The sequence below is a fragment of the Pecten maximus genome, chromosome 1 (assembly GCF_902652985.1).
Source record: "Pecten maximus chromosome 1, xPecMax1.1, whole genome shotgun sequence".
Classification (NCBI taxonomy): domain Eukaryota; kingdom Metazoa; phylum Mollusca; class Bivalvia; order Pectinida; family Pectinidae; genus Pecten; species Pecten maximus.
In genome coordinates this window covers 29,854,357-29,869,962 of record NC_047015.1, presented here as the reverse complement: position 1 = coordinate 29,869,962, position 15,606 = coordinate 29,854,357, and the positions used below count along the sequence as shown (strand labels likewise).

The 15,606-nt window shown below is 43.8% G+C and overlaps 1 protein-coding gene across 2 annotated transcripts in view; it reads right to left on the bottom strand.

The window, feature by feature from the left end:
* LOC117329726 (indoleamine 2,3-dioxygenase 1-like) overlaps positions 1 to 15,606 on the bottom strand; it is a 56,725-nt gene that overhangs the window by 16,887 nt on the left and 24,232 nt on the right. The window lies entirely within an intron of this gene.

Below are 15,606 nucleotides of genomic sequence, written 5' to 3'. Positions count from 1 at the left end.
GACCTTATACACTTGTATATATATTTCAAGACATAAAATGAACGAAGCAATATCGATAGGTTTAATGTGAAAGAAACGACGAGATACTATGAAAAGTTCACATAGCAATATTTCGTGCAATATAACGTAAATATTTCCGTAGGATATATCATTATTACATTTGTATTATTACTACATTGTTAACACATATTAATTTGTTATCAAATTATTTAATATCCACAAAAGACCTCTGTAATTTGACATTTTGAGCAATGAATACAAATTTTAAAAATATCAGTGCTTCAGCTCGGTTGTAAATTGCAGATACTATCCCTATTAGCGAAGAACATACGGTCCCGTACGTACAGGATGTACGATGTGTTTCATGCCTATTAGCGAAGAACATACGGTCCCGTACGTACAGGATGTACGATGTGTGCCATGCCTATTAGCGAAGAACATACGGTCCCGTACGTACAGGATGTACGATGTGTTTCATGTCTAAGACAGCACCTATCGTATATTTCGAAAAACAAAATGAAATAAATGTTAATGTGTTCAATATTGTTACTGTATTACAGTATCAAAGGTAAAATGTACGATTATCTACATTAATGTTGAAACGTCATATAAGTACCAGTTATAAATACGCCAGTAGATGCATTATCATTAGAGGGAGTCTGGGATCTTGTCACATGTAATGGATAACATCTCAAAATTTAATTGGAATCTAACAAAGAAACAGGCGTCCTGTACAATGTAATACTAAATATTAGACCCAAGGGAATGTTCAGACATAGTTTTAGACCATTACAGATAAACTGGGTATAATCAGGTATTGGTTAAAGTCATTTGTCCGTAATGAGTTGTATAAACAACATAGACTTACCCCCTCTGTTGTAGAACTGTCAAATAACGCGCTTACAAACGGTTTTTTTAATTTCGTAATGATACACTCGATTTGGATTTCCCTGAAATCTAATTTGGTCTATACTGCTAAAAACTATAACTACAACATCTCATTCCAAGTAAGCTGTGTGACACCCCTGAATTAACGGTCACCTTTTAACCATCCACTCTTTTTCAGAGACTTGGTTAAGTATAAATGATCTGCTTACCTCCTTATCAATCACTGACATTAAAGCATAGTAGAAATTACTCTGTTACGTATTTAAATCTGTATATAAACATGTACTTCCGTCGACTAAGTACATCACTACTGCACACAATCAAACACGCTATCAACTGTATGTATTCGTATAAAGGATTTTAATCTTAAGAAGTAATAGAGTACTAGAATCTATTCAAATAATTTAGTTAATCACAATTAAACATTTATATTTAGATGCGTGGTAAAACCTTTATTCAATGTTACTAAGGACGTTTCAGTGATTCAGCTAATATCATTTCCCCGTGATTCTAATAGGATATATGAATCATGTTCATGCAATATGTGTATTATATATTATGTTTCTAATATAGATTTCATCTATTTTACAAGAATTACGAAAAAAGTTATGTCAGCTTATGATATGGGATAGGAAAAAAACACATGTTCGGGCAGATTACCCCATACTTTGTCATTTGCAATCGGGTAATCGAACCCCGGTCGCTTAGATAAAAGGCGCTCTTACCGCTGTACCATCTGATCAACCAAAATAACACATAAAATATACATATATATGGGTAAATGAATCTATCGCAATTCATATCTATAAATTATGGACCTCTATTGAAGTCAATATGGTGTATTTAGTGAGGGCGAGGTCCGAGGTTAGTATACATTCTACCAGGTTGATATAATACCATGCCGACCTCACCAAATGTCCATAATTGATAAATATACGCTGGGTCATTCTTGGGTGCCATAATGATTACGACGTCATACAAGCAATATTAACTTACAGTTTCTGAAAATAGAAATATCGTGATACAAAATAAAGACCTCCACATGGCCATGTTTCAGCCAATGAGTATTGAGAAAAATTGGCCCATACCTAATATTTCGTTTTAGTGTATTTCTCAATTTACTCGCAGATTATTGTTTGTCGACCCTACTATTAGTTAATATTAGTTACATAATAAAGAAATATTCCATGCGTATAGATTTTGTTTTTGTCCAAAGTGACAACACAAGTAAATAGATGAGACTTGAGGTACAATAATATTAGGAGTAGACAAGGAATATACATCGAGGACATCTACAACAATCAGATACCAGAGAGAGTAGTGAAATATACACCACTACAGACAGGTCGTGACATCAGGAGTAGGGGATACACCAAACAGACTGACAATAGGAAGACACGTCACAACAGACTGGCGCTGACACCAGGAGTAGGGGATACACCAAACGGACTGACAAACGGAAGATACATCACAACAGACAATTCATGACTTCAGGAGTAGGGGATACGCCAAACGTACTGACAATAAGAAGACAAATTACAACAGACAGGTCATCACACCAGGAGTAGGGGATACACCAAACGGACTGATAAACGGAAGATACATTACAACAGACAGGTCATCACACCAGGAGTAGGGGATACGCCAAACTGACTGACAATAGGAAGATACATTACAACAGACATGTCATGACATCAGGAGTAGGGGATATACCAAACGGACTGACAATAGGAAGATACATCACAACAGACAGGTCATCACACCAGGAGTAGGGGATACACCAAACGGACTGACAATAGGAAGATACATCACAACAGACAGGTCATCACACCAGGAGTAGGGGATACACCAAACGGACTGACAATAGGAAGATACATGACAACAGACAGGTCATGACATCAGGAGTAGGGGATACACCAAACGGACTGACAAACGGAAGATACATCACAACAGACAGTTCGTGACATCAGGAGTAGGGGATACACCAAACGGACTGACAATAGGAAGACACGTCGCAACAGACAGGTCATCACACCAGGAGTAGGGGATACACCAAACGGACTGACAATAGGAAGACACGTCGCAACAGACAGGTCATCACACCAGGAGTAGGGGATACACCAAACGGACTGACAATAGGAAGACACGTCGCAACAGACAGGTCATCACACCAGGAGTAGGGGATACACCAAACGGACTGACAAACGGAAGATACATTACAACAGACAGGTCATCACACCAGGAGTAGGGGATACGCCAAACTGACTGACAATAGGAAGATACATTACAACAGACAGGTCATCACACCAGGAGTAGGGGATACACCAAACGGACTGACAATAGGAAGATACATCACAACAGACAGGTCATGACATCAGGAGTAGGGGATACACCAAACGGACTGACAATAGGAAGATACATCACAACAGACAGGTCATCACACCAGGAGTAGGGGATACACCAAACGGACTGACAATAGGAAGATACATTACAACAGACAGGTCGTGACATCAGGAGTAGGGGATACACCAAACGGACTGACAATAGGAAGATACATTACAACAGACAAGTCATGACATCAGGAGTAGGGGATACACCAAACGGACTGACAATATGAAGAAACATCACAACAGACAGGTCATGACATCAGGAGTAGGGGATGCACCAAACGTACTGACAATAGGAAGAAGCATCACAACAGACAAGTCATGACATCAGGTGTAGGGGATACACCAAACGGACTGACAATAGGAAGATACATTACAACAGACAGGTCATGACATCAGGAGTAGGGGATACACCAAACGGACTGACAATAGGAAGACACGTCACAACAGACAAGTCATGACATCAGGAGTAGGGGATACACCAAACGGACTGACAATAGGAAGATACACGTCACAACAGACAGGTCATGACATCAGGAGTAGGGGATACACCAAACGGACTGACAATAGGAAGATACATCACAACAGACAAGTCATGACATCAGGAGTAGGGGATACACCAAACGGACTGACAATAGGAAGACACGTCACAACAGACAGGTCATGACATCAGGAGTAGGGGATACACCAAACGGACTGACAATAGGAGGATACATCACAACAGACAGGCCATGACATCAGGAGTAGGGGATACACCAAACGGACTGACAATAGGAAGACACACCATTACAGACAGGTCGTGACATCAGGAGTAGGGGATACACCAAACGGACTGACAATAGGAAGATACATCACAACAGACAGGTCATGACATCAGGAGTAGGGGATACACTAAACGGACTGATAATAGGAAGATACATCACAACAGACATGTCATGACATCCGGAGTAGGGGATACACCAAACGGACTGACAATAGGAAGACACGTCACAACAGACAAGTCATGACATCAGGAGTAGGGGATACACCAAACGGACTGACAATAGGAAGACACGTCACAACAGACAGGTCATGACATCAGGAGTACGGGGATACACCAAACGGACTGACAATAGGAAGACACGTCACAACAGACAAGTCATGACATCAGGAGTAGGGGATACACCAAACGGACTGACAATAGGAAGACACGTCACAACAGACAGGTCATGACATCAGGAGTAGGGGATACACCAAACGGACTGACAATAGGAAGATACATCACAACAGACAGGTCATGACATCAGGAGTAGGGGATACACCAAACGGACTGACAATAGGAAGACACACCATTACAGACAGGTCGTGACATCAGGAGTAGGGGATACACCAAACGGACTGACAATAGGAAGATACATCACAACAGACAGGTCATGACATCAGGAGTAGGGGATACACTAAACGGACTGATAATAGGAAGATACATCACAACAGACATGTCATGACATCCGGAGTAGGGGATACACCAAACGGACTGATAATAGGAAGATACGTCACAACAGACAGGTCATGACATCAGGAGTAGGGGATACACCAAACGGACTGACAATAGGAAGACACGTCACAACAGACAGGTCATGACATCAGGTGGGGGATACACCAAACGGACTGACAATAGGAAGACACGTCACAACAGACAAGTCATGACATCAGGAGTAGGGGATACACCAAACGGACTGACAATAGGAAGACACGTCACAACAGACAGGTCATGACATCAGGAGTAGGGGATACACCAAACGGACTGACAATAGGAAGACACGTCACAACAGACAAGTCATGACATCAGGAGTAGGGGATACACCAAACGGACTGACAATAGGAAGATACATCACAACAGACAGGTCATCACACCAGGAGTAGGGGATACACCAAACGGACTGACAATAGGAAGATACATTACAACAGACAGGTCATGACATCAGGAGTAGGGGATACACCAAACGGACTGACAAACGGAAGATACATCACAACAGACAGTTCGTGACATCAGGAGTAGGGGATACACCAAACGGACTGACAATAGGAAGACACGTCGCAACAGACAGGTCATCACACCAGGAGTAGGGGATACACCAAACGGACTGACAATAGGAAGACACGTCGCAACAGACAGGTCATCACACCAGGAGTAGGGGATACACCAAACGGACTGACAATAGGAAGACACGTCGCAACAGACAGGTCATCACACCAGGAGTAGGGGATACACCAAACGGACTGACAAACGGAAGATACATTACAACAGACAGGTCATCACACCAGGAGTAGGGGATACGCCAAACTGACTGACAATAGGAAGATACATCACAACAGACAGGTCATCACATCAGGAGTAGGGGATACACCAAACGGACTGACAATAGGAAGATACATCACAACAGACAGGTCATGACATCAGGAGTAGGGGATACACCAAACGGACTGACAATAGGAAGATACATCACAACAGACAGGTCATGACACCAGGAGTAGGGGATACACCAAACGGACTGACAATAGGAAGATACATCACAACAGACAGGTCGTGACATCAGGAGTAGGGGATACACCAAACGGACTGACAATAGGAAGATACATTACAACAGACAAGTCATGACATCAGGAGTAGGGGATACACCAAACGGACTGACAATAGGAAGAAACATCACAACAGACAGGTCATGACATCAGGAGTAGGGGATACACCAAACGGACTGACAATAGGAAGAAGCATCACAACAGACAAGTCATAACATCAGGAGTAGGGGATACACCAAACGGACTGACAATACGGAAGATACATCACAACAGACAGGTCATGACATCAGGAGTAGGGGATACACCAAACGGACTGACAATAGGAAGATACATCACAACAGACAGGTCATGACATCAGGAGTAGGGGATACACCAAACGGACTGACAATAGGAAGATACATTACAACAGACAGGTCATGACATCAGGAGTAGGGGATACACCAAACGGACTGACAATAGGAAGATACATCACAACAGACAGGTCATGACATCAGGAGTAGGGGATACACCAAACGGACTGACAATAGGAAGACACATCACAACAGACAGGTCATGACATCAGGAGTAGGGGATACACCAAACGGACTGACAATAGGAAGATACATCACAACAGACAGGTCATGACATCAGGAGTAGGGGATACACCAAACGGACTGACAATAGGAAGATACATCACAACAGACAGGTCGTGACATCAGGAGTAGGGGATACACCAAACGGACTGACAATAGGAAGATACATCACAACAGACAGGTCATGACATCAGGAGTAGGGGATACACTAAACGGACTGATAATAGGAAGATACATCACAACAGACATGTCATGACATCCGGAGTAGGGGATACACCAAACGGACTGACAATAGGAAGACACGTCACAACAGACAAGTCATGACATCAGGAGTAGGGGATACACCAAACGGACTGACAATAGGAAGACACGTCACAACAGACAGGTCATGACATCAGGAGTAGGGGATACACCAAACGGACTGACAATAGGAAGACACGTCACAACAGACAAGTCATGACATCAGGAGTAGGGGATACACCAAACGGACTGACAATAGGAAGACACGTCACAACAGACAGGTCATGACATCAGGAGTAGGGGATACACCAAACGGACTGACAATAGGAGGATACATCACAACAGACAGGCCATGACATCAGGAGTAGGGGATACACCAAACGGACTGACAATAGGAAGACACACCATTACAGACAGGTCGTGACATCAGGAGTAGGGGATACACCAAACGGACTGACAAACGGAAGATACATCACAACAGACAGGTCATCAAACCAGGAGTAGGGGATACACTAAACGGACTGACAATACGGAAGACAAATTACAACAGACAAGTCATGACATCAGGAGTAGGGGATACACCAAACGGACTGACAATAGGAGGATACATCACAACAGACAGGCCATGACATCAGGAGTAGGGGATACACCAAACGGACTGACAATAGGAAGACACATCACAACAGACAGGTCATGACATCAGGAGTAGGGGATACACCAAACGGACTGACAATAGGAAGATACATCACAACAGACAAGTCATGACATCAGGAGTAGGGGATACACCAAACGGACTGACAATAGGAAGACACACCTCAACAGACAGGTCATGACATCAGGAGTAGGGGATACACTAAACGGACTGATAATAGGAAGATACATCACAACAGACAAGTCATGACATCAGGAGTATGGGATACACCAAACGGACTGACAATAGGAAGATACATCACAACAGACAGGTCATGACATCAGGAGTAGGGGATACACCAAACGTACTGACAATAGGAAGAAACATCACAACAGACAAGTCATAACATCAGGAGTAGGGGATACACCAAACGGACTGACAATAGGAAGACACGTCACAACAGACAAGTCATGACATCAGGAGTAGGGGATACACCAAACGGACTGACAATAGGAAGAAACATCACAACAGACAAGTCATAACATCAGGAGTAGGGGATACACCAAACGGACTGACAAAAGGAAGATACATCACAACAGACGGGCCATGACATCAGGAGTAGGGGATACACCAAACGGACTGACAATAGGAAGATACATTACAACAGACAGGTCATGACATCAGGAGTAGGGGATACACCAAACGGACTGACAATGAAAGACACGTCACAACAGACAAGTCATGACATCAGGAGTAGGGGATACACCAAACGGACTGACAATAGGAAGACACGTCACAACAGACAGGTCATGACATCAGGAGTAGGGGATACACCAAACGGACTGACAATAGGAAGACACGTCACAACAGACAGGTCATGACATCAGGAGTAGGGGATACACCCAACGGACTGACAATAGGAGGATACATCACAACAGACAGGTCATCACACCAGGAGTAGGGGATACACCAAACGGACTGACAAACGGAAGATACATCACAACAGACAGGTCGTGACATCAGGAGTAGGGGATACACCAAACGGACTGACAATAGGAAGATACATCACAACAGACAGGCCATGACATCAGGAGTAGGGGATACACCAAACGGACTGACAATAGGAAGATACATTACAACAGACAGTTCGTGACATCAGGAGTAGGGGATACACCAAACGGACTGACAATAGGAAGATACATCACAACAGACAGGTCATCACACCAGGAGTAGGGGATACACCAAACGGACTGACAATAGGAAGACACACCACTACAGACAGGTCATGACATCAGGAGTAGGGGATACACCAAACGGACTGACAATAGGAAGATATATTACAACAGACAGGTCATGACATCAGGAGTAGGGGATACACCAAACGGACTGACAATAGGAAGACACGTCACAACAGACAAGTCATGACATCAGGAGTAGGGGATACACCAAACGGACTGACAATAGGAAGACACGTCACAACAGACAGGTATGACATCAGGAGTAGGGGATACACCAAACGGACTGACAATAGGAAGATACATTACAACAGACAGGTCATGACACCAAGAGTAGGGGATACACTAAACGGACTGACAATAGGAAGATACATCACAACAGACAGGTCGTGACATCAGGAGTAGGGGATACACCAAACGGACTGACAAACGGAAGATACATCACAACAGACAGGTCGTGACATCAGGAGTAGGGGATACACCAAACGGACTGACAATAGGAAGATACATCACAACAGACAGGCCATGACATCAGGAGTAGGGGATACACCAAACGGACTGACAATAGGAAGATACATTACAACAGACAGTTCGTGACATCAGGAGTAGGGGATACACCAAACGGACTGACAAACGGAATATACATCACAACAGACAGGTCATCACACCAGGAGTAGGGGATACACCAAACGGACTGACAAACGGAAGATACATCACAACAGACAGGTCATCACACCAGGAGTAGGGGATACACCAAACGGACTGACAATAGGAAGATACATCACAACAGACAGGTCATGACATCAGGAGTAGGGGATACACCAAACGGACTGACAATAGGAAGGTACATCACAACAGACAGGTCATGACATCAGGAGTAGGGGATACACCAAACGGACTGACAATAGGAAGATACATTACAACAGACAGGTCATCACATCAGGAGTAGGGGATACACCAAACGGACTGACAAACGGAAGATACATCACAACAGACAGGTCATCAAGCCAGGAGTAGGGGATACACTAAACGGACTGACAAACGGAAGACAAATTACAACAGACAAGTCATGACATCAGGAGTAGGGGATACACCAAACGGACTGACAATAGGAGGATACATCACAACAGACAGGCCATGACATCAGGAGTAGGGGATACACCAAACGGACTGACAATAGGAAGACACACCATTACAGACAGGTCGTGACATCAGGAGTAGGGGATACACCAAACGGACTGACAATAGGAAGATACATCACAACAGACAAGTCATGACATCAGGAGTAGGGGATACACCAAACGGACTGACAATAGGAAGACACACCACAACAGACAGGTCATGACATCAGGAGTAGGGGATACACTAAACGGACTGACAATAGGAAGATACATCACAACAGACAGGTCGTGACATCAGGAGTAGGGGATACACCAAACGGACTGACAATAGGAAGATACATCACAACAGACAGGTCGTGACATCAGGAGTAGGGGATACACCAAACGGACTGACAATAGGAAGATACATCACAACAGACAGGCCATGACATCAGGAGTAGGGGATACACCAAACGGACTGACAATAGGAAGATACATTACAACAGACAGTTCGTGACATCAGGAGGAGGGGATACACCAAACGGACTGACAAACGGAATATACATCACAACAGACAGGTCATCACACCAGGAGTAGGGGATACACCAAACGGACTGACAAACGGAAGATACATCACAACAGACAGGTCATCACACCAGGAGTAGGGGATACACCAAACGGACTGACAATAGGAAGATACATCACAACAGACAGGTCATGACATCAGGAGTAGGGGATACACCAAACGGACTGACAATAGGAAGGTACATCACAACAGACAGGTCATGACATCAGGAGTAGGGGATACACCAAACGGACTGACAATAGGAAGATACATTACAACAGACAGGTCATCACATCAGGAGTAGGGGATACACCAAACGGACTGACAAACGGAAGATACATCACAACAGACAGGTCATCAAGCCAGGAGTAGGGGATACACTAAACGGACTGACAAACGGAAGACAAATTACAACAGACAGGTCATGACATCAGGAGTAGGGGATACACCAAACGGACTGACAATAGGAAGATACATCACAACAGACAGGCCATGACATCAGGAGTAGGGGATACACCAAACGGACTGACAATAGGAAGACTACACCATTACACAGACAGGTCGTGACATCAGGAGTAGGGGATACACCAAACGGACTGACAATACGGAAGATACATCACAACAGACAAGGTCATGACACCAGGAGTAGGGGATACACCAAACGGACTGACAATAGGAAGATACATCCACAACAGACAGGTCATGACATCAGGAGTAGGGGATACACCTAAACGGACTGACTAATAGGAAGATACATCACTACAGACAGGTCATGACATCAGGAGTAGGGGATACACCAAACGGACTGACAATAGGAAGATACATCACAACAGACAGGTCATGACATCAGGAGTAGGGGATACACCAAACGGACTGACAATAGGAAGATACATTACAACAGACAGGTCATCACATCAGGAGTAGGGGATACACCAAACGGACTGACAATAGGAAGATACATCACAACAGACAGGTCATCAAACCAGGAGTAGGGGATACACTAAACGGACTGACAATAGGAAGATACAATTACAACAGACAAGTCATGACATCAGGAGTAGGGGATACACCAAACGGACTGACAATAGGAAGATACATCACAACAGACAGGTCATGACATCAGGAGTAGGGGATACACCAAACGGACTGACAATAGGAAGACACACCACTACAGACAGGTCGTGACATCAGGAGTAGGGGATACACCAAACGGACTGACAATAGGAAGATACATCACAACAGACAAGTCATGACATCAGGAGTAGGGGATACACCAAACGGACTGACAATAGGAAGACACACCACAACAGACAGGTCATGACATCAGGAGTAGGGGATACACCAAACGGACTGATAATAGGAAGATACATCACAACAGACAAGTCATGACATCAGGAGTATGGGATACACCAAACGGACTGACAATAGGAAGATACATCACAACAGACAGGTCATGACATCAGGAGTAGGGGATACACCAAACAGACTGACAATAGGAAGACACACCACTACAGACAGGTCATCACACCAGGAGTAGGGGATACACCAAACGGACTGACAATAGGAAGATACATTACAACAGACAAGTCATGACACCAAGAGTAGGGGATACACTAAACGGACTGACAATAGGAAGATACATCACAACAGACAGGTCGTGACATCAGGAGTAGGGGATACACCAAACGGACTGACAAACGGAAGATACATCACAACAGACAGGTCGTGACATCAGGAGTAGGGGATACACCAAACGGACTGACAATAGGAAGATACATCACAACAGACAGGCCATGACATCAGGAGTAGGGGATACACCAAACGGACTGACAATAGGAAGATACATTACAACAGACAGGTCATCACACCAGGAGTAGGGGATACACCAAACGGACTGACAAACGGAAGATACATCACAACAGACAGGTCATCACACCAGGAGTAGGGGATACACCAAACGGACTGACAATAGGAAGATACATCACAACAGACAGGTCATGACATCAGGAGTAGGGGATACACCAAACGGACTGACAATAGGAAGATACATCACAACAGACAGGTCATCACATCAGGAGTAGGGGATACACCAAACGGACTGACAATAGGAAGACACACCACTACAGACAGGTCATCACACCAGGAGTAGGGGATACACCAAACGGACTGACAATAGGAAGACACACCACTACAGACAGGTCATCACACCAGGAGTAGGGGATACACCAAACGGACTGACAATAGGAAGACACACCACTACAGACAGGTCATGACATCAGGAGTAGGGGATACACCAAACGGACTGACAATAGGAAGATACATTACAACAGACAGGTCATCACATCAGGAGTAGGGGATACACCAAACGGACTGACAAACGGAAGATACGTCACAACAGACAGGTCATCACACCAGGAGTAGGGGATACACCAAACGGACTGACAAACGGAAGACAAATTACAACAGACAAGTCATGACATCAGGAGTAGGGGATACACCAAACGGACTGACAATAGGAAGACATACCACTACAGACAGGTCATGACATCAGGAGTAGGGGGTACACCAAACGTACTGACAATAGGAAGACAAATTACAACAGACAGGTCATCACACCAGGAGTAGGGGATACACCAAACGGACTGACAATAGGAAGACACATCACAACAGACAGGTCATCACACCAGGAGTAGGGGATACACCAAACGGACTGACAATAGGAAGATACATCACAACAGACAGGTCATGACATCAGGAGTAGGGGATACACCAAACGGACTGACAATAGGAAGACAAATTACAACAGACAGGTCATCACACCAGGAGTAGGGGATACACCAAACGGACTGACAATAGGAAGATACATCACAACAGACAGGTCATCACACCAGGAGTAGGGGATACACCAAACGGACTGACAATAGGAAGATACATCACAACAGACAGGTCATGACATCAGGAGTAGGGGATACACCAAACGGACTTACAATAGGAAGATACATCACAACAGACAGGTCATCACACCAGGAGTAGGGGATACACCAAACGGACTGACAATAGGAAGATACACCACAACAGACAGGTCATCACACCAGGAGTAGGGGATACACCAAACGGACTGACAATAGGAAGATACATCACAACAGACAGGTCATCACACCAGGAGTAGGGGATACACCAAACGGACTGACAATAGGAAGATACATCACAACAGACAGGTCATGACATCAGGAGTAGGGGATACACCAAACGGACTGACAATAGGAAGACACGTCACAACAGACAGGTCATGACATCAGGAGTAGGGGATACACCAAACGGACTGACAATAGGAAGACACATCACAACAGACTGGCGCTGACACCAGGAGTAGGGGATACACCAAATGGACTGACAATAGGAAGACACGTCACAACAGACAGGTCATGACATCAGAAGTAGGGGATACACCAAACGGACTGACAATAGGAAGACACGTCACAACAGACAAGTCATGACATCAGGAGTAGGGGATACACCAAAATATTTACCATTGTATGGCACTGCCACTATATAACCCTACCAATTCAGTTGCGAGTTCACCAGCCTATGAACTGCCAACAGGAAGTGATCTCTGCTACTGGTAAGCGCGGGAAATTTGAATTTGAAAATTTCAAAACAAAAATCGCATGACAAATAAAAAATCGCAGATGGTAAATATAAGAATTGAACGGCTTTCAGTTGGCATTCATAGTCAATATGTATTCCAACTGGACAGAGGCAAATTCAACATGAAGCGCTAGCGCGCTTCATGGAATTTGCCTCTGTCCAGTTGGCATTCATATTGACTATGAATGCCAACTGAAAGCCATTCAATGCTTAACGGACTGACAATAGGAAGACACGTCACAACAGACAGGCCATGACATCAGGAGTAGGGGATACACCAAACGGACTGACAATAGGAAGACACGTCACAACAGACAGGTCATGACATCACGGGTGGGGAATACACCAAACGGACTGACAATAGGAAGACAAATTACAACAGACAAGTCATGACATCGGGAGTAGGGGATACACCAAACGGACTGACAATAGGAAGATACATCACAACAGACAGGTCATGACATCACGGGTGGGGAATACACCAAACGGACTGACAATAGGAAGACAAATTACAACAGACAAGCCATGACATCGGGAGTAGGGGATACACCAAACAGACTGACAATAGGAAGACACACCACTACAGACAGGTCATGACATCAGGAGTAGGGGATACACCAAACAGACTGACAATAGGAAGATACATCACAACAGACTGGCATTGACACCAGGAGTAGGGGATACACCAAACGGACTGATAATAGGAAGATACGTCACAACAGACAGGTTATGACATCAGGAGTAGGGGATACACCAAACGGACTGACAATAGGAAGACACGTCACAACAGACAGGCCATGACATCAGGAGTAGGGGATACACCAAACGTACTGATAATAGGAAGATACATCACAACAGACAGGTCATGACATCAGGAGTAGGGGATACACCAAACGTACTGATAATAGGAAGATACATCACAACAGACAGGCCATGACATCAGGAGTAGGGGATACACCAAACGTACTGATAATAGGAAGATACATCACAACAGACAGGTCATCACACCAGGAGTAGGGGATACACCATACGGACTGACAATAGGAAGAAACATTACACTGACAAGTCATGACATCAGGAGTAGGGGATACACCAAACGGACTGACAATAGGAAGATACATCACAATATGGACCGATAATTGTGTAACACAAAAACATCAGGAGTAGGGGATATACCAAACGGACTGATAATAGGAAGATACATCACGACATGTGACCGATAGTTGTGTAACACAAAAACAAATGCAGTACATCATATATCGTACTTTAAGTTTAAACTGTGTGTTCCCCAGGCAAAAGAAACGTGTACATATGGAAGCGTGCATACAAAGGGTGATATGGAAACAATAACAGACTACCAAACATTTTTCTTCTAACCAAATAAACAATCCACTGATAATGTATGTGTAAAATTTACATTGGCAAATTATAAAGTAAATAATCATAAGGTCAATCTTAATATAAAACTAAACTAGAGGTTCGATAATGTGGATATTGCAAATGACAGCAATTGACAATATGACATAGCAATTGCATTTTCCTAATCCCAGTGAGCAATTAATATCAACAATGAGCAGAGATTAGTAGATGAGCGAAGTTAGTCTTATGTCGTAGTTTGTGTATGGCGCTATCAATATAAAGTCATATTCTTGTAAAACTCGGACATAATTAATATAATATTAAACTTTAATTGTAAACTTATAATCACGATTATGATATATTCATAAACAAATGCATAAATTACAGCACCAGAAGCTGATAGACAATCACAATATTTAAAT